Genomic DNA, 20,441 nt, shown 5'->3' with positions numbered 1-20,441 from the left:
CCGATTAGCGATCGGCGCTGTTGGTTCCGGACCAACTAGTGTCAAATGGGCTACCGGGAATGTGTTTGTGAGCAAACAGGCAACACATGCGAAATTGGCGCGTGGAAGAAAATCAGATTTTCAGTTGGGAATAGCAACCTGGAATGTTCGAGGATTATTGCAACCAGGCAAACTGCATATACTACAACGAGAAGTCAAAAAAGAGGATATAGAAATATGCGGACTTTCGGAGACCCATTGGAAAGGACAAGGACACTTCCGAACGGCAGATCATGTTGTATACATACCGGGAGCAAATAACACAGGAAGAAATGGTGTTGCAATTATGGTGACTAAAAAGTTTCACGATACGTGTGTGATTGATTACCAATCGATAAATGATAGACTTAAATAACCTTACTAGCATCACCAAACAAAATGTACATCCTTCAGGTCTATATGCCAACCTCAGACGCGTTAGACAATGAAGTGCAAGACGTATACTCCGTTATTGAAGACACAATAAGAAATATTTAATCTAAAGAACCACTCATAATCATGGGTGATTTTAACGCTAAGGTAGGAGAAACAAGAAATGATAACATCCAAAATGTAGGAAACTATGTGTTAGGTTAGGTTAGGTGTTAGAAACAGTCGAGGCGAACGTTTAATAGATTTTGCAACCGAAAACAGTTTAGCCATTATAAACACAATGTTCAAACATCATCATCACCATTATTTTGGCTTTACAACCCTGTGTGGGTCCTAGCCTCCCCAAAAATTTTTTCCAGTCGCCCCTATCCATCGCCTTCCTCCGCCAAGCACGTATTTTCATATTTCTCATATCTTGATCTATGTTATCTAGAAATCTTGTTCTGGGTCTTCCTCTTCTTCTTTGACCAATAGGTCTATCAAGGAGCGTTTTTCTAGCTGGGTCGGTTTGCTCCATCCGCATTACATGGCCTACCCACCTCAGACGTTCAAACATCATGCCCGTCGTTTATCGACATGGACCAGCCCAAATGGAGAATACAAGAACCAAATCGACTACATATTGATAAGAAACAGATGGAAGGCATGTTTTACAAACGTAAAAACTAGACCAAGAGCTGAATGTGGATTTGATCATAAATTATTATGGGCTTGCTTCAAGGTGAAGCTAAAAAGAACAATGCTGCACCAAAATCAAAACATGCTGGAGATTTCAAATCCGAAAACATTTAGAGATGCATTAAAGGAAACTAGTATGTTGAACACACAAGACAACCCAGAAGAAATGTGTAAAGGTTTCAGAAGTGCCATAGAAACCTCTGTAGACAGAACCAGAACCGAAAAAAGATCATCAAGAGAAAACACTGGATGACAGACAGAACGCTGCAACTTCTCGAAGAGCGGAGAATTAAATCTCTCATATATCAAAACGACAGCAACAAAAACGAATCAGGAAGGTTAAATAGAAAAATTTAAAGAGCATGTAGGGATGATAAAAATAAACATATAAATGAAGAATGCAAAGAACTAGAGAGACATGCAATCCAGTATGAATCACATGAGCTATATAACAAAGTCCGATATCTATCCACGGAATTTAAACCAATCACACAAACAATAGTGGATAAAAACCAACATATTATAAATGACGAGAAAGGGATGGAGGTATGGAGAAAATATTGTCGAAGTCTATATGCAGATGATCCCCAGAATGTAAATCACGGCGAGTTCACTGCAGAGAGAGAATCAAACATTCTAAAGTCAGAGGTAGAAAAAGCAATCAAAAAGTTAAAAAATAGAAAATCACCCGGTGCAGACCAGATCACCGCAGAAGTTTTAAAAGAGACTGGAGATGTTGGAGTAAATGTTATGCAAATGATCTGCAAAAAGATTTGGGAAACCGTAGAGTGGCCCAACGACTAGACAATAGTCACTTTCATCCTATATTCAAAAAAGGAACTCCGCTAGATTGCAGCAGCTACAGAACGGTAACCCTAATATCCCATGCAAGCAAGGTTCTACTTCATGTAATACATGAAAGACTAAAAGCTTTTCTATTGCCTCATATATCCGAAGAACAAGCAAGATTTGTAACAGGAAAAGGCACAAGAGACATCCTTAATGCCAGGCAGCTAATCGGAAAAACTCGTGAATTTAATACCCCTATGCTTATGTGGTTTGTGGATTACACAAAGGTCTTCGATAATGTCAAATAGCAGCAGCTATGGTCCATACTATCAGAAATGGAAACACCCCACCACTTAATTCAACTAATTAGAAGTCTATATGAAAATAATAAGTGCACAGTAAAAATAAACAACACCCATTCCAATCATTTCAGAACAGAGGCAGGTGTCAGGCAGGGATGCATAATCTCGCCAACTCTGTTTAATATCTACAGCGAACACATTATGTGAAAGGTACTAGACGGATGGAAGGGTGGAATATCAGTAGGAGGTCAAAAAATCAACAACTTGAGAAATGCTGATGACACTTTAATAATCGCGGTAAATCAAGAAGAAATGGAAGACATAATGAGATGTCTGGAGAAGAAAACCTAAATAGGAGTAAGTCAAAGATCATGATAGTAGACAGAGCTCGGAATAATCTTTAACACATTAAAGAAATTGGGAGCTTTGAAGTAGTATATAGTTTCATACACCTGGGGTCTCTAATAACAAATGACGAAGGGTGTGACAGAGAGATACGTAGAAGGTTGATTATTGCTAGAACAGCTATGATGAAACTGGTAACAATTTGGAAAAATTCTAGCATAAAAATACACACAAAACTAAGGCTGGTAAGGGCACTCATTTTTCCCATAGCCACATATGCATCCGAAACGTGGACCTTAAAGAAAGCGGATAAAAATAAACTAGACGCTTTTGAAATGTGGGTATACCGCCGCATGTTAAGAATATCCTGGATTGATCATCGCACTAACGTATCGATATTAGAACAACTTAAAGTAAAGGATAGATTGCTTAAACAAATACAACAGAGATGTTTGCAGTATTTTGGACACATTGATAAAAGAACAGGTAGGATGGAAAAACTGATAGTCGAGGGTAGAGTTGAAGGAAAGACACCTAAGGGAAGATCTCCAAGCCGTTGGGTAGATCAAACAAAAATATTGATTAACCAAGGGTTACATGAAGCCGAACAACTAGCCCAGGACAGGGAAGGATGGAAGAAAATCGTGAAAAAACCGTAAAGGCCTGCTGGTGTCGTCACATCCCAAAAGGGATTAGGACTGAAGAGAGGATATCACAGTATCAAGAAATTCTGTGAGATATGTGGGAATAATTAAAATAAAGAAAGAAAATAAAATCCTTTTTCAGTTTCGGCTTACAAAAAATCAACTGGTTGTCAAAATAAAGAATAAAAAAAATATTTCTGATAACTGCAATATAACAGCTTCTAACTTCTAACTTTTAAGTCAAGACATTAATAAAATATCCGATTATTTCGAAATAGATCTTATTATTCTAGTATAATATATAATATATTATAATAATAAGATCTGTTACGAAATAATCGGATATTTTATAGAATAATAAGATCTATTTCGACTTAAAAGTTAGAAGTTAGAAACTGTTATATTAAGAATCGCCTACTCCTTAATGAATGATTTGCACTGAACTGCACTGCAACATAAATCAATAGAATTTTAATTTACTAATAGAATGGCTCATAATGCTATTCGGAATACATTTGAAAATTACAGGGAGCCTAACACTTAATATAATGGGATAATCATAGGAGACAAAAAATTATAGAAAGTCCTGCCAAAACTTTTTGTCACAACAATTTCTTAATTTATATGACAAAAGATTGTAAGTCTCTAGAACGACGATAAGAAGTCAGAAATATACGACCAATTAGTATCTTACTGGACAAAGGGGAATGAATTAAAAAAAAAATAGAAGTAGGTACTCTTGAAATCCATAAATATTAAATCACTTGAAATTTTAAAACACTTGGCTTCACACTTATTTTCGGGCCAGTATAAAATAGTTAAGTTGCATATCTCACTAAGAAAATAAATAATTAAGCCACAATTATTGGTTGTAATGAAACTCACATTTTTAACTAATGTTTGACGTTTCGATTTCAACTCCGGAAATCGTTTTCAAAAAAGACTAATGTATAAAAATTTTGGGAAATGTACAACCAAAGTTTTTGTTGTTGATTGTGTCATTTCAAAATTGTGACTGTTTTGTATATTTTGTGTTATCTGTTTGTGTAAAAACTGTGTCTTAATTGTGGTTGAGTAACATAAATTGAGAAATAGTAGAATTGTGTTTTTGTGTATTGTGTGTTGCATATCTGTTGTGTATAAGATTGTAGATGATGTTTTTCGACCTCCCATTACTCCGCTATTGTTGGTATATTTTTGTTGTTGACTTCTTCTTTTAGTATTGGCAACCAAAGCCTGATACATTTTCTGTTTGCTACACATTTTTCTTAGTGAAGTATGATGAGGACTGTTGAGGAGAAATAAAACATGAGTGCAGTTGCGGTTGAAGCGGGTGCAGTTGTCCATACCCATGCCCCATGGCTGAACGGACAGCGCTGACAGCAGACACGCATTTGCATTGCAGAGACAACGACAAGATGGCGATGAGAAGTTTAACAATGTAGATGTAGATTTGTCTGTACAATTGTTTACTGCGTTTTTAAGAGTAAAAATAATAAGAAATCAAGTGTATTAGTTTTTTATACAAGCGGTTAACCAACCAAGCTATTTACCGTAACATGAGCTGTTTCTTTGACTTTTTCGTTTTACATGTCTGTTTATTTCATGATTATTGATGCATATTTCCATTGTGGTCTGAGCTCGTTGTCCCAGGCATGTTTGCATATCTGGAACTTCTCGAAGTCTCTGTTGTATATGTATCAGACTAGTTCATCCTGACACTAATCCTGCGGTGCGTTCTACGTTGATTTATTAACTCAGATAAGCAGATACAAAACATACTAAATACGACTCAAACGATAAAATTTAATAGAGGAATCTACGTGGAATCCGTTAAAAAACATATTTATTAAAAAATGTACAGTCTCTGAAATCGCTATAGAAACCTACGAAATGAATAAAATCAGTAAGAATTAGTTGCAGAGTTGATCAATGAAAATTTTGTAATTAGAAATGGAATCAAACGAGGAGATTGATTCTTAAATCCTTTAAGCACTATTAAAGTATTAAAAAGATAATGGCATTCACTTGGGATTAATCGTAGAAAAATAAGCAACAAAAAAAGAAATAATAAAAAAATAACCGATAATAAAATGTTTTTCCAAATGATATAAAAGGTGCAAGACTAAGCGAGAAGAAAAAGAAAATTTAGCATTAACACGACCGACATAGGCTACAAAAAAATGATTGATGGATTCGACCGTTACTTGATGTAAATTCATTTTATGTAACAATAAAACACTGAAAACTTTGTTTTCAAAACTTCCACAAAATTTATTTTAAATTCTTATCACTACAGCTAGTGATAATCGGCTAATTGCCTTTCTCAAGTCTTCACTTGAGAAAGGCAATTAGCCGAAACAGCTGTAGTGATAAGAATTTAAAATAAATTTTGTGGAAGTTTTGAAAACAAAGTTTTCAGTGTTTTATTGTTATATACAAAAAAATGCTCAAAAAAGACTTTGGTAAACCAAAAAGGAATAAGATTATCATTTATTTACTAAATTCGGATACAAAAAATTCCAGTTAATGCAAAAAATCTCACGGGAACATGTCTTTCAATAATTTTGCCATTTCACATTTTTTCTTTCTTTTCTAATAATCCGAAGTTTACATTTTAATGATTGAACAATATTCAAAATAACCATGTGATCGTCCCAAATAGTATACTTATTACATTATTATAAATCAAGATGTGCCTATTATTATTAGTCTTCATTCTGTATTAGAATAAACTCAGATATATGAAATCTTTATCTCCTTAAACTAGACAGTCGCAAGATATTCAAAGATATTTTAGTTTACTCTCAATATTAATTTCCAAGCTATCAGGAAATATATAATAACTCTTTTTATAAATTTTCTACATCATTTTAGTATATAAATGATTAGGTAGCCGTATACAGTACAAACAACAACAAAAAAGAGTTTCCTTTCTTCATCTCTAGTATTATTCTCTCCTCCAACTACTTTCTGAACCATTTGAAAAATTAATAAATCTTTTGATAAATCAACTAAGCTACTTATTGTTACGAACATGCTTTCGAGATGGCCCAGGTAACGGTTGCATTGCATCTCTAATACCCTTCCAGAAGCTTCTCCGTGTATCGAGTGCGAGAGAGAATAACCGGTCACGTAAGCAAATTAGAGGTGGGACAACGCCAGAATATTCTGGAACCTAGTAACTGTAGTATATATAGGTAACAATGTTAGAAGTAGAGTTAGTTGTTAAGATACTACCGAACTGTAAAGTTATAAATAAATGTATGTATATAAATTCGAACCGCTCGTTTTATTTAATCACGCTACAGTGGTGTTACGGTGTGAGATTTGCAAATAAATTCAGCAGTGACTTTTGAAAAAGACTTTTGAACTTGAAAAGTATTATTCGTCGGGAACATCCGCGTAGTGATCTTTATATAAAAGAACATTTAAAAAGTACGTGTGTGCCTGACCAAAGATGCTGCTAGTAGAACTTTCAGTAAAACAGTTGCGTGAGCAGCTAGAAGAACGCGATGAAGACTGCAGTGGGTCCAAGAAGACACTCCAAGAACGACTGAAGACTGTTCTCAACAAGAATGGAGAAGACCCAGAGACATTCCAGTTCCAGTCAGCAGACGAAGCCGTTTTAACTAAAATAATTGATGAAAAATTCGAGACTGTTTCCAAAAGATTCGATGAAACGTCTCAAATGATAGAAGAATCTTCTCGAAAGAATGATGAAAGATTCAATGAAACGTCTCAAATGATTGAAGAATCTTCTCGAAAGAATGATGAAAGATTCAATGAAACGTCTCAAACTATTAAAGAAATAGCTAGACAAAACGACGAGAAATTCGAAAATATGTCTAGAAGATTCGACGAAGTATGTAATCAAAACAATGACAAATTTGAAGAAGTCACAAGAACATTCGATAAAGTAGAAGAGAAGATCAAACAGTTAGAGAGCATGATAACTAATACAAAAGTGCTACCACCAGTTAATGCAGTAGCCTTAGATCCGGTAGTGAAAGAAGATTTACCTAGAGACGAAACGACACATAATATGAGATTCAAATTGCCACCATTTGATGGAAAGTCTTCTTGGTCCATATACCTTAGACAATTTGAAGCTATTGCGACAGCCAATCATTGGACAGAACAAGAAAAAGCTGTTTCCTTGACTGCTGCTTTACGAGGTGATGCTGCGGATATCCTAAGATCAATTCCTAAGGGTCAAGAAAAATGTTACCAGACCTTCTTCACTCGACTAGACAAACGTTACGGAGATGCCCATCTACAACCAGTGTACAAAGTACAAATAAGAAGTAGAATCCAACGAGCAAGTGAGAGTTTGCAAGAGTTTGAAGCAGATGTTGCTCGTATAGTGCGGTTGGCTTATCCGGAGGTACCAGACAACATTTTGGAAGAAATTGCTGTAGATGCCTTCGTCAATGGGTTAAGAGACATTGAACTACAGAAAGCTTTACGACTAGCAAGACCGAAAGTTTTAGATGAAGCGCTCGCTATTGCCTTAGAACATGAAACAGCTAGTCAAGCTTCACGGAGCTATCGAGTACGAACCTCTGAAGAGAGCGACGAACAAAACGAGAAACGTCTGGAGGAAATCGTACAGAAAGTAGTTCGTGACATGATGCCGAAGAGACGTGAACCCAGATGTTGGAATGGTAACGACGTAGGTCACATTCGTCGTAAATTGCAAGAAAATAATACAACAGTCAGAAAACTAGAACGGGTCGACAACAAGGGGCAACTGCCGACCTCGAGAAACACAGCCCCCATAGTAACTGTGAACATTACGTCCTCAGGTGGAATTCATAGCTTGTACATAGAGGGTCGTATCAATAATAAAAGTAGATCGTTTTTGGTAGATACAGGTGCAACGAGAACTATTGCACGGCCAGAAGTAGTACGAGGCCATCTTAAATTATTGCCTGCAACAGTAAAGCTTAGAACAGCAACTGGTGAGATAATTAATACATATGGCGAGGCTAATCTGTCAGTATCCATTGGCCAGACCACAGTGAAACATACAGTATTAATTGCAGAGATCTCCGATGAGTTCATATTGGGGATGGATTTACTAAGGAAAGTTGGGGCTGTATTGAATGTCAAAGATGGAGTTCTCGAGATCAGTGGTGAAGAGTTGCCGTTTCATGAAGACAAAGAAGATGTTATCAGCTTAATAACTACTTGTGACGTAACAATACCCGGTAATAGTGAGAAAATTTTGATGACCAGACCTGATGGTTACTGCCGAGAGGGAAGTTTAAGGATGGTCGAAGATGTGAATAATGCCGAGTTCCTAACGGCAAAAGCTTTGGTGATAATTCGAGATTTCGTTCCTGTAAGAGTTATGAATTTAAAGGGAACTGCTATTAAGTTAAGGAAAAGAACTTTGATCGGACAGTGTGTTCCCGTGGCTTCGATTTGTTCCATGAATACTAATGAGAAACCGTCGAAATCTAAGTATCCAAAGGAGCTTGTCGAGACGATGATTAAAACGTGCCAAGATCTTGATGATGAACGAACTAAAAAAGTGAAGTCTATGCTGATAGAATTTCAAGATGTTTTTGCCATGGATAAGAAGGATAATGGCAAAACAAGCATAGTAAAGCATAAAATTAATACCGGAGACGCTCAGCCAATCAGACAACAACCTAGACGACTTCCATTTTCGAAAAGAGATGAAGCCGAAGACATCATCAAAGATATGAACAAACAAGGGGTAATTGAACCATCAAACAGTCCATGGACATCACCAGTAGTCCTAGTAAAGAAGAAAGATGGTTCAACACGTTTTTGTATTGACTACCGACAGCTCAATGCAGTAACTAAAAAAGATAGTTATCCTTTGCCCAGAATAGACGATACTTTGGATACACTTTCTGGTTCTCGTTGGTTCTCCACACTCGATCTGAAAAGTGGATATTGGCAAGTAGACATGGAGCCAGCTGATCGTGAAAAAACCGCATTCTCGATAGGATCAGGGCTTTGGCAGTTCACAGTTATGCCCTTTGGTTTATGTAATGCCCCGGCCACATTTGAAAGATTAATGGATGCAGTTTTAAGAGGTCTAACATGGAAAACATGCCTGGTTTATTTGGATGATGTAATTGTAGTTGGAAGATCCTTCGATGAACATGCCAATAATCTAACAGAAGTCTTTCAACGATTGCGGGCAGCGAATCTGAAGTTGAGTCCGAAGAAATGTCACTTGTTTCGACGAGAAGTAAAGTACTTGGGACATATTGTAGCAAGTAATGGTGTAACAGCTGATCCTGAAAAACTTGCAGCAATTAAGGATTGGCCAGTACCAAGAGATAAACACGAAATTAGAAGTTTTCTTGGCCTATGTACATATTACCGCCGTTTTGTCAAAGGATTTGCCAATATCTCTAAGCCATTAACAAAGTTGACAGAAGAAGGCAAAGAATATACATGGAGCGAAGAGTGTCAAAGAGCTTTTGAACACTTACAAATGGCTCTAATCAGCGCACCGATTTTAAGCTACCCTAGACAGGCAGGTAAATTTGTGTTGGACACCGATGCAAGCAACAGTGCAATAGGAGCTGTTCTTTCCCAAATCCAAGATGGGCAGGAGAAAGTTATCGCTTACTTTAGCAAAGTCTTGTCAAAACCAGAAAGAAACTATTGCGTTACCAGAAGAGAATTGCTAGGCGTAGTGAAGGCTTGTGAGCATTTCCATAAATACTTGTATGGCAGAAAGTTTCTTCTTCGCACGGATCACGCTGCTCTAAAATGGCTCCTACAATTTCGTAATCCAGAGGGCCAGATGGCAAGATGGTTAGAACGATTACAAGAATATAATTACGAGATCGAACACAGGGCTGGCAGAGTTCATTCAAATGCTGATGCCCTTTCGAGACGGCCGTGCAGTGCAAATTGTAATCACTGTCTTAAATTAGAAGAACGACTTTGCCCCGTGAGACGAACCACCGTCATTAATGAGCAATGGCAGCCTCAACAGCTACAAGACGCTCAAGCAGATGATCCATGTATAAAAAGAGTATTGGATTGGATGCGTCGAAGTGAGAGACCTTCTTGGCAAGACATTAGTGCATGTAGTCCAGAAGTCAAGTGTTACTGGAGCCAATGGAACTGCCTAGTGCTGAAAGATGATCTTCTGTATAGAACCTTTGAGAACGATGATGGTACAGAAACTAAGCTTCAGTTAATTGTACCTAAAAGTAAAGTGTCAGAAGTATTGCGTCAGTTACATGACGGTGCATCAGGTGGACACTTTGGTATCACGAAGACTCTGCAAAAGGTTCGAGAACGGTTCTATTGAGTGAACTGTAAAGATGATGTAAGAAGATGGTGCCGGAAATGTGAACTGTGTGCAACCAGTAATGGTCCAGTTGGTAAAAAGAGGGCACCCATGAGACAGTACAATGTTGGTAGTCCAATGGAAAGAGTAGCAATCGACATTGCAGGTCCACTTCCAGAGACAAATGATGGAAATAAATATATCCTGGTAGCCATGGATTATTTTACGAAATGGACTGAGGCCTATGCGATACCAAATCAAGAAGCTGCTACCGTTGCAGAGGTACTTGTTAAAGAATTCTTTAGCCGATTTGGTGTTCCTTTGGAGATCCACTCCGACCAAGGGCGAAACTTCGAGTCAACCCTTTTCCAAAACGTTTGTAAATTGATTGGTGTCAATAAGACCAGAACGACACCCCTGCATCCTCAATCAGACGGAATGGTCGAGAGAATGAACCGAACAATGGGTAAACACCTATCCAAGGTTGTATCAGAACATCAAAGAGATTGGGACCAGCATATTCATTTATTCCTAATGGCCTACCGCTCGGCCGTGAATGAAACTACAGGCCAGACTCCAACCTGCCTGATGTTAGGTCGTGAAGTTCGTTTGCCCTGCGACCTAGAGTTTGGCTGCAGACCTTCCGAAGAACATGTTGCAAGCGAAGATTATGTCGACCGCCTGAAGTTAAGAATGAACAACATTCATGAACTTGCCCGACAACACATCCAGATAGCCAGTGACAGAATGAAAGATCAATATGATTCTCGATGCAAGAGTGAAAGCTATGAAGTAGGTGATCTTGTTTGGCTTTATAATCCACAACGTCGTCGAGGCTTGTCTCCCAAACTACAAAGACAATGGGAAGGTCCGTATGAAATTAAAAAGAAAATAAATGACGCAATATACCGAATTAAGAAGTTGCCGAAAGGTAAACCAAAAGTAGTTCACATAAATCGTCTTGCACCATATGCTGGCTCAAATGAAACAGAAGAAGCACGAACCCTTCAACATGAGATCAAAGATGACCGGCGACCAAGCTTTAATGAATTTATGACAAATTACGCAGAGAGAAAGAATGCTAGATTCGGCGTAACCACAGAAGTTCAGCAGGATCTTTTTAGTGTTCCGCATAACGTCTCTCTAGCCCACTGTGTTGCTCAAGATCTTGAGATGACTAAAGGAATCTCATCCGTATTTTATAAGAAATTCGGTCGTTTGGACGAGTTAAAAAACCAGCAGCCTAAAGTTGGAAGAGTAATGAGATTAGAAGATGGTTCTCGATCTTTGCTGTATATGGTGACCAGGAAGTCGTATACAGACAGGGCAAGCTACGAGGATATATGGCGTGCTCTAACTAATTTGAAGAAAATTGTGTGCAATTACGACATCAAGAATTTGGCCTTACCCAAGATAGGTCATGCACTAGATAATCTGGACTGGAAGATTGTCAGAAGCATGCTTGAAGTGATCTTCCGAGAAACCGGCGTACGAATTACTGTGTGTTGCATTAACCCGATGAAATCGTACCCTTCAAAGTCAGTAGACTGTTATTTCTTTCTAAAGGGTTCATGCAGAGCTGGAGAGTCCTGTAGATTCCGCCATCCTGTGTCTACATAATATAGAGTTGCTGATCGGGACGGTCAGATTTAAGAGGGGAGCAGTGTTACGAACATGCTTTCGAGATGGCCCAGGTAACGGTTGCATTGCATCTCTAATACCCTTCCAGAAGCTTCTCCGTGTATCGAGTGCGAGAGAGAATAACCGGTCACGTAAGCAAATTAGAGGTGGGACAACGCCAGAATATTCTGGAACCTAGTAACTGTAGTATATATATAGGTAACAATGTTAGAAGTAGAGTTAGTTGTTAAGATACTACCGAACTGTAAAGTTATAAATAAATGTATGTATATAAATTCGAACCGCTCGTTTTATTTAATCACGCTACATTATAATATAGTGATGTAATCGTACAAAATGGTGGACGGGCCCCATTTTGTAAAATTACTTTAGTGAAAGAGTTTTTTTGTATCGATTTAAAAACAATAATTATACACAATAAGTAAGCCAATTACATGATAAGGTGGATAAGAGTTTTTTCTCGGAGCGGTTGAAGCGGAAGTAACTCTTTACGCTATCTTCGAAAAACTACTGTACACAGGGGGAGAGCGGAGCAAAAGTAAAAATGGCATCCGACGAACTTACGAATGAGGGTAAGAGAATGCGAAAAGGAGATGAAGAGGGTAATAAGGTCGTCTTTAAGAGAACTAGAAAGTTAGATAAAACGCCAATAAAGGGAAATGAAGTCGAAATGAAAGACGAGATGATGGAGATACTAAAACAGTTGGCCTTTGACGTGAAGGATATTAAAAGAGAGCAAAGAGTTTATGCAAAAGAGTAAAAGGATTAAGAGCAGAAAATCAGAAGAAAGAAAAAAAATAAAGCTATTAGAAAGGAAAGTGAACGGACAAAGAAGGATGTTCAAAAATTAAGTACCAGACTTAAGTATCTAGAGAAAGAGAAGAAAAAGGATAACATGGTCGTAACAGGTTTCGATATAGACGCGAATGAGTCGGACGTACTAAAATCGGTCGAAAACCTTACATATACAGGTAGGGATTAAAACAGCTCTTAAGATAGGAGAGAGAACATGTCTGCTGCAGCTAGAAAACCAAGAAGAAAAAGAGAAGCTAATGGGAAAGAAATTTAAAAGATTTTAAAGAAGAAAAAATTTAAATAAACGATGACTTATCAATAACTGAGAAAATAATGCAATAGGAAATAAAGAAAAAAGCACAAGAGCCCAAGAGAAGATAAAACAGTAAAAAGGGGGTTTCAGAAGGTTACAATATATGGCAGATTATGGAGTTGGAACCGAACAAGAAGGGGAGCTAGACCCACCTGTAAACTTTAGCCGATCAGCAGGGATGGATCAAAGGATAATGGAACTATGGCAATGAACGAGGACATGTAGGGATTATCAATAGAGGAAACAAGGAAAATAAGGAAAAGTAAATGCCATACAAGTACAATCCGAATAGGTTCCTGGAACATGAGATGTATTTATGAAGCAGGCGCCGTAAAATATAGTGTTAGTGATAAAATAATACAAAGTGGATATCATGGTAATGCAAGAAACGAAACAAAAGGGAACTAGTGTAACAATGATAAACAACTGCAGCTTTTTCAGTAGTGGTAGGGACGGCCGAATGTTGGGAACGGATTTTATAATTAGTGGTCGTTTATAAAGTGCGATAGTGGAATGCCAATATCTGACTGGATTTGTAGGCTGAGACTAAGAGGTAAAACAAGAAAATTAAGTTTAATAAATGTGCATACTCCTTCAGAGAATAAAGACCAGAATGTAAAACAGGAATTCTATAGTAAGATTGAACTTATAAATAATCAAATTCCAAAATATAATATTAAAATTGTAATAGGTGATTTAAATGACAAGGTGGGGAATGAAGAGATGTACCGGAAAACGGTAAAAAAATAACTTGACAATTATGAGTACTTACTTCGTTTACAAGAAAATGCACAAAGAAACATGGATCGCTCCAACTAACAACTTCCAGGCAGACGTGACGGCAAAACTACTTTAATGCAAAAAAACAATGTGACAGAAATGGGGTGGGGAATAAGAGAAGCTATGAAGGAAGCAGCTCAAACGGGGTTAGGCCAAGTAAAGAAGGGAAAAAATAAAGAATGGTTTGGTGCAGATTGCAAGAAAAGCATTAACAAACGAATTGAGGCAAGACTAAAATATATGGACAAATCAAGTGATGAAAATAGAAATGAATGTGAAGCAGAGAGAAGGGACGCGAACGGAAGTATATGGATAAAAAAGCTAAAGTAATATAGATAAATGGCAAGAACATTTCAGAGAGCTGCTTAATGAAGAACCGGATAGAAATGATGAGGAACAAGTGAAAATGGTAGAGGAAGTCAACGACACGGCGGAAACAATGGAGACTTCGACTATGGAAGAAATAAGAGATATCATATATAGCATGAAAAACAATAAAAGTGCAGGCAGCAATGGTATTTCTGCAGAACTAATCAAGCATGGGGAAAAAGCACTTATAATGCAGATGTGTAGCCTGCTAACAAAAATCTGAGAAATGCCAGAAGTATGGAGAGAGACAATAGTACGTACCATTAAAAAAAAAGGGAGATAAAGCAGTGTGCGAAAACTACAGAGTCATAAGACGTACAATGGAAAGTCACTTAAACGAGCCAGTTGGTGAATACCAGGGAGGATTCAAAAATGGCAGATCCACCATAGATCAAATATTTGTTTTAAAAATGATTAAAAGCAGTACGTACGAGCAACAGTTAAAGATAAACCTCCTCTTTATAGATTTCAAACAAACTTACGATTCTGTGATAAGAAGGCATCGTTACCATGCCCTAAGAGTACTTAAAATTCCATAAAAGATGATGAGACTAATAAAAATTACCGTAATCAAGACCGACAATAGAGTAAGGTTAGAATCACTAAGACATCATCAAAGAAACAACCTGGAAAAATAGAGCAATAAACCTGAATAAACTGTTGACTCAGATAATCAATGTGAATTGGTGCGTTGCAAGAACCAGTATGCACCTCTACTTATTTGACTTCTGCAGAAGAAACCTTGCACGAAACTAAACTTTTTATAAAACTAAAATACTTTAAAAAACTAAAATGATACGGCCATTCAGATCGCTTTTGTATGCACAAGATTTGACACAACTTTACACGTAAATTAACGTGTCACTAAGATATCATGAAAACAATATATATGGGCCCTAGTTCAGGTACAAATAAAAATATTAGCTCAAGCAGATGTCATGGCTCAAAAATATTCGCGATTGGACAGGAATACACAGTGACAAACAACTATTCCGATTAGCTGAAGTGAAGACCATGAACAACTCACCAATGTAATTGCCAACGTTAGGGGGACCTAATATGGCACCGAAAGAAGAAGGCCCAGAAAACAATTGGAGAGCCGTACTTTAGACGCGTGCCAGCTCTTAAGAGTGTTGGCAGGTAAAATACCTAGTGATATTATTTTCACTCTTTTCATGACGTTTTTCTATAAGATTTGAGTCATAACAATATTAATCCCTTCTCTGTGCAATTAAAATTAAAAATTAAAATGTGTATCACATTTTTCCATAGTTTGTACAAGAAAAAAACCTTTTTTGAGAACGATTTCCGAAGTGGAATATTACTTCACCATGCCACAAGAAAGTAGTTTCAGAACTTTAAAACATGTTTAGGTATACTAATATATTTATACTAAAATATAGTAAATACTTCAAAAAGCATTATTAAGTTGAGTATTATTTTAGAATTTAAAATGTCTAGGAATTATATTCATTTAAGATCGAATATTTCGGTATCTAAAATCTGTTATTATTTGATCTTGCTTGGTAAATATAGATATATTATTATGGATACCTTTATTATAGCGGTAGAGTTCAAAGATAAATTTACCGCCTCGTATATCTTCGGTATTTACGTCGTGTGAAATACATAAAGTGTCTGTCCCTGTAGCGCAGCGGATAGCGCGTTGGACTTCTAATCCAAAGGTCGTGGGTTCGATCCCCACCAGGGATGCAGGTGGTAACTTTTTTTTCTTTTTTTTTTTAATGTAAAAAAAAATTAAATATTTTTATTGACTGGCATTAGTTTCTAGGAACACATTGCAAGTAATATCTTAATATCTACTAATTAAGAATATACATTCATTGAATTGACTTCCTTGATATATTAAATGCTAAAATAGATTCATTTTGGTTTTTAATATCATGATTGTAAAATGTAGATAAGATTAGTATACGATATATTATAAGGTTAATAGAAACATTGCAATGTATATTTATAATTGCTAAAAAAACATCAATAAAACACTTAAATTCCAATTTTAGTTGGACAATATAGTAATTTAGGTGACTTGTCATTTCATTCAACGTATTACAGGAAAAATATCTTTTATCTATCATATCATCTACCCATTCTTATTTCACCTCACTTCACTACAGCGTAATGTTATATAATTCACCAGCTTAAGCCCGGGACATACTAGACAACAGGCTTCTTCCACCACCAGTAACAGTAAATAAAATAGTTGATGATTCGGTTTTGGATAATGGAGGGCAATTTCTTAATCTTCCAATAATTTTAGCTCTATGCTTAAATGCTACACTCAAAGATTTAATGGGCTACGATTATTTTTATCCGACGGTAATATTGAAGCTATTAAGTCGAAAATGCAAAACGTGTGGTCTTTATCATGCTTGCGTGAAGTCACTAATGTGCTAATGAACTGATGTGTATTATTCAAAATTTAGAGCTGTTGAATGGCTCGATAAGAACGACGTAGTCATTCCAAATTCTGATGAAAGTGATCAAACATACAACATTGAGCAGTAAACATTTGCAATCGCCTCAGAAACTATTCTAGTGACCAGTGATTCTAGTGAACTGAGTTCACTAGCCCGTCCTGCTGTTTTTTGGAGATCAATATAGTGTTCTCCGCCTTTTGGTTTGTTCTCGCTGACTGTGCATACGATGGCCCAGTTGCCTGTTGTTGTGTACTCCTTGGTGGGGCTTGGTACCTCTAGGGTCTTACCCAGGTAGGGCATTTGGAGCGTCCTCTGAAATTGGCTGGATGTTAGCACTGGCAGCTGGCACATTTTGCCTGTTGTCCTGGGACCATCTTGCATTCTTTGTTCAAGCGGTCTCCTTCGCATTTAATGCACTTCGCCGCTTTGAAACACGCGTCTTGCGCATAGTGGTAGCCCTGGCAATTAAAGCACTGTGTATGCCCAGTTGCATTTCGTAACTCCTCTACTACGATCCCCATATGCATCAGGTTCGTAATCCGCATTGCTTTTGCCATGTCCTCCTTCTCCAGTATTAGAACGAACATGGGGAGTCTTCTGTCCCTTTTCCGCGATGCCATGGCGGGGTAAATAATTGAAATAAACCTGCATACGTAATGCTTGAGCGACCCCAAGGCTGTATGATAGGTCTGCCTCGGGCTTTAGGCAGCTCAGAGGTGAGTGTGTCCACCTTTGGTGACGAATGATGTGGGTAATATTTCACTACAAAAATCGAAAAGGATTGCCTATATGCAACCAATATTAATAAATATATGATAAATGGAAAACTAAAAAAGTGTATACCAGTATAAAACGGAGTCAGACAGGATGACCCGTTAAGCCCACTTCTCTTTAATATAATAATGGACAAAATTATACAAGCAGTACGTAAAGGTCATAGTTGCAGAATGGGGAACAAACAAATCCAAATATTATGTTATGCAGACGACGCCGCATTAATCGCCGAGACAGAAGATGAGCTCCAATACAACACTCATCTTCAATACAACAGCCAAGAAATACAATATGATAATATCAGCAAAAAAAAACCAAATGTATGACATCTAAATACCCACTACGATGTAAAATCGAAATTGATGGGAAAATAATACAGCAGGAAGCAAGGTTTAGATATCTGGGAATAGATATAACTAGTTACGGCGATGTTGAAGAAGAAGTACGAGAACAAAGCTTAAAACCAAGTAAACCGGCAGGGTCTCTTAATGACACAGTATGGAAAAACAAACACCTAAGACAAGACACAAAAACATGAATCTATAAAGCAGGAATTAGACCTATATTAACATACACGGCGGAAACAAGACCTGACATATCTAAAACGAGACGACTACTAGAAACAACAGAGATGAAAATATTCCGACGAATATCAGAGAAAAGTTTTTTGGATAGGGACAGAAGCGAAAACGCAAGAAAAGGATGCAATATAGAAGACATAAATGGATGGATGACAAAACGGAAACAGGAGTAGAACGAACACATTAGTAGAATGGCAGAGGATACGATAGTACGAATAGCACGAGACAAGTCACCAAATGGACGAAGAAGTATTGGCGGACCAGGAAAAAGATGGTGCCATAATTTAAACAATTTAGTAGGCTAATATTAAAGACGAAAATGGCTTTAAAGCCTACATACAAGAAGGAAGAAAAAGAAGAAGGGCAATATTGAGATATTTATCGTACGCCAGGAAAGAAGCCTATTACTTATTTATAATTCAACAGAGTTTTTTGACAACAATAATAAGCAAGAACACTGAAATCATATCTCCAACTAGATATACTAGATTTTAAGATTTAAACATAACCAACTTATTTTTGCACTAATTAATTTTAATCTATTGTAAAATATATTTGTATATTATATGCTACTTTTACGTTTATAAATTAAACTTTCATCGAATACACACCACTGGAAGTTCAGTAAACACATCGATCGTAAAATATATTTTTAATATGCGAAAACGCCGTATTTCTATTTATACTCACTAAACTTCATGAAATTTTCCTCTTTTTCTGTAAAATTAATGTTCCGTTTTTAAATATATTAGGTTTATCTCTGTAAACGGTACGTGTTACTTGAGAACACGATCTTTATAAAGTTGTTGCTCTTAAGAATGTAAAGTACAAGGAAACGAAATATACCAGGAAATGTTACTAAAAATATTCGTGATAGTTGTGTTTTATATCAAAAGAAAGAAATATCACATAGTTCTTTTGTTCTGAATTCGAAAGTTTTTTTATTGAAATTTATAGTAAAAACATTTAGCGCAGTGTACATAAGAATCTATCGTATTGGAGTGCTCGAACGATATATAACAGATGGACAAAGCGAATACTGGAATGGAGATCAAGAGATGATGACTACTGAAGCCGAGGTCTTCCACCAATACGTTGAACTGACGATCTAATAGGAATTGGATGCAAGAGGCACAAGATCGAAACAGATGGAAAATTATGAGGAAGATCTATGTCCAGCAGTGGACAAGGGAAGATTGCTGAAGACAGCTGTTCAATTGATTTCGATTTGACCTTTTTTCTCCAATATTAATGTTGATTTCTATTCTATTTTACTCTATTGACTTATTTTACAACAAGGTTACAACTTACATATCATTCACAGGAAAGGCTCTACTATCCAAAATAATTTTGTAAAACACCACCACCCTCAAGGAATCCATTCACTCAAATAAAGGAATATTTATATATTATATTGCGTATATGTGTTATATAATTACTACATAGTATAATCCGATCTAACATATATATGTAATATAATACATAGACATTCCTATATTTGAGTGAATGGATTCCTTGAGGATGGTGGTATTTTAAAAAATTATCTTGGGTAACAGAGCCTTTCCCGTAACTGATATGTAAGTTGTAACTCTGTTGTAAAATAAGTCAATTTAAATTTAATAACACTATAGTAATTAATTACTGACTATATTGGGCAGTGCCCATCAGATTGGTTACACCCAATGGCACTGATGTCCCTATATAATATATATTTTGTCAATCTCACATTTAATTAATGTTTAGTTTTTTGCTTATTTTTAATTATTGGTTATTATTATTTTATTTTGATTTAGTTGTTCATTGTTTGTTTCATGTAGTTTTTTGCTAAATAAAGTCTAATGTACTTTGGCCTGATGATGGGGCATATATTGTAAGCCTTGAAACCGGTAGTCCAAATTTATCAACAATAAAAGCTACTTAAGATTGTGAGTATTGACTGATTTCCTATATACGAGTATGATGGACTCACATTGGCAAGCTTTCATCATTTACAATATTTAACTTGAACATGCCAAAAGAAAACAGTTTCAGAATTTCTTTACTATAAAGGTCGCGGCATATTATCGTGCACGTTGCGTTTCCAGCACATAGCGTTTAGTTTCCGAAAAATATAATTTAAATGGTTTTAAATATGAACAACGCACACTGTCCGGAACATAGCGTTTCAGACACTTAACGTTTCCGTTCAGTATATTCGAAAACAATATTTTACTGATGCCGACGGCTTCGTAACGAGTCGTAACTGGTTGGTAAGGATAATGTGAATTAGATGTCCGTCGTTTTCCCC

The 20,441-nt window shown here is 36.6% G+C and overlaps 1 protein-coding gene and 1 non-coding gene across 6 annotated transcripts in view; one reads left to right on the top strand and one right to left on the bottom strand.

The window, feature by feature from the left end:
- Positions 1 to 20,441, bottom strand: part of Ypel (Yippee-like) — a 316,125-nt gene that overhangs the window by 58,195 nt on the left and 237,489 nt on the right. The window lies entirely within an intron of this gene.
- On the top strand, positions 15,999 to 16,071 carry TRNAR-UCU (transfer RNA arginine (anticodon UCU)). The gene has a single exon. It is a non-coding gene; the product is annotated as a tRNA-Arg (tRNA).

This window comes from Diabrotica undecimpunctata, chromosome 4 (genome assembly GCF_040954645.1).
Source record: "Diabrotica undecimpunctata isolate CICGRU chromosome 4, icDiaUnde3, whole genome shotgun sequence".
NCBI lineage: Eukaryota > Metazoa > Arthropoda > Insecta > Coleoptera > Chrysomelidae > Diabrotica > Diabrotica undecimpunctata.
The sequence above is the reverse complement of the archived record's forward strand: the minus strand, read 5'-3'. Positions and strand labels throughout refer to the sequence as shown.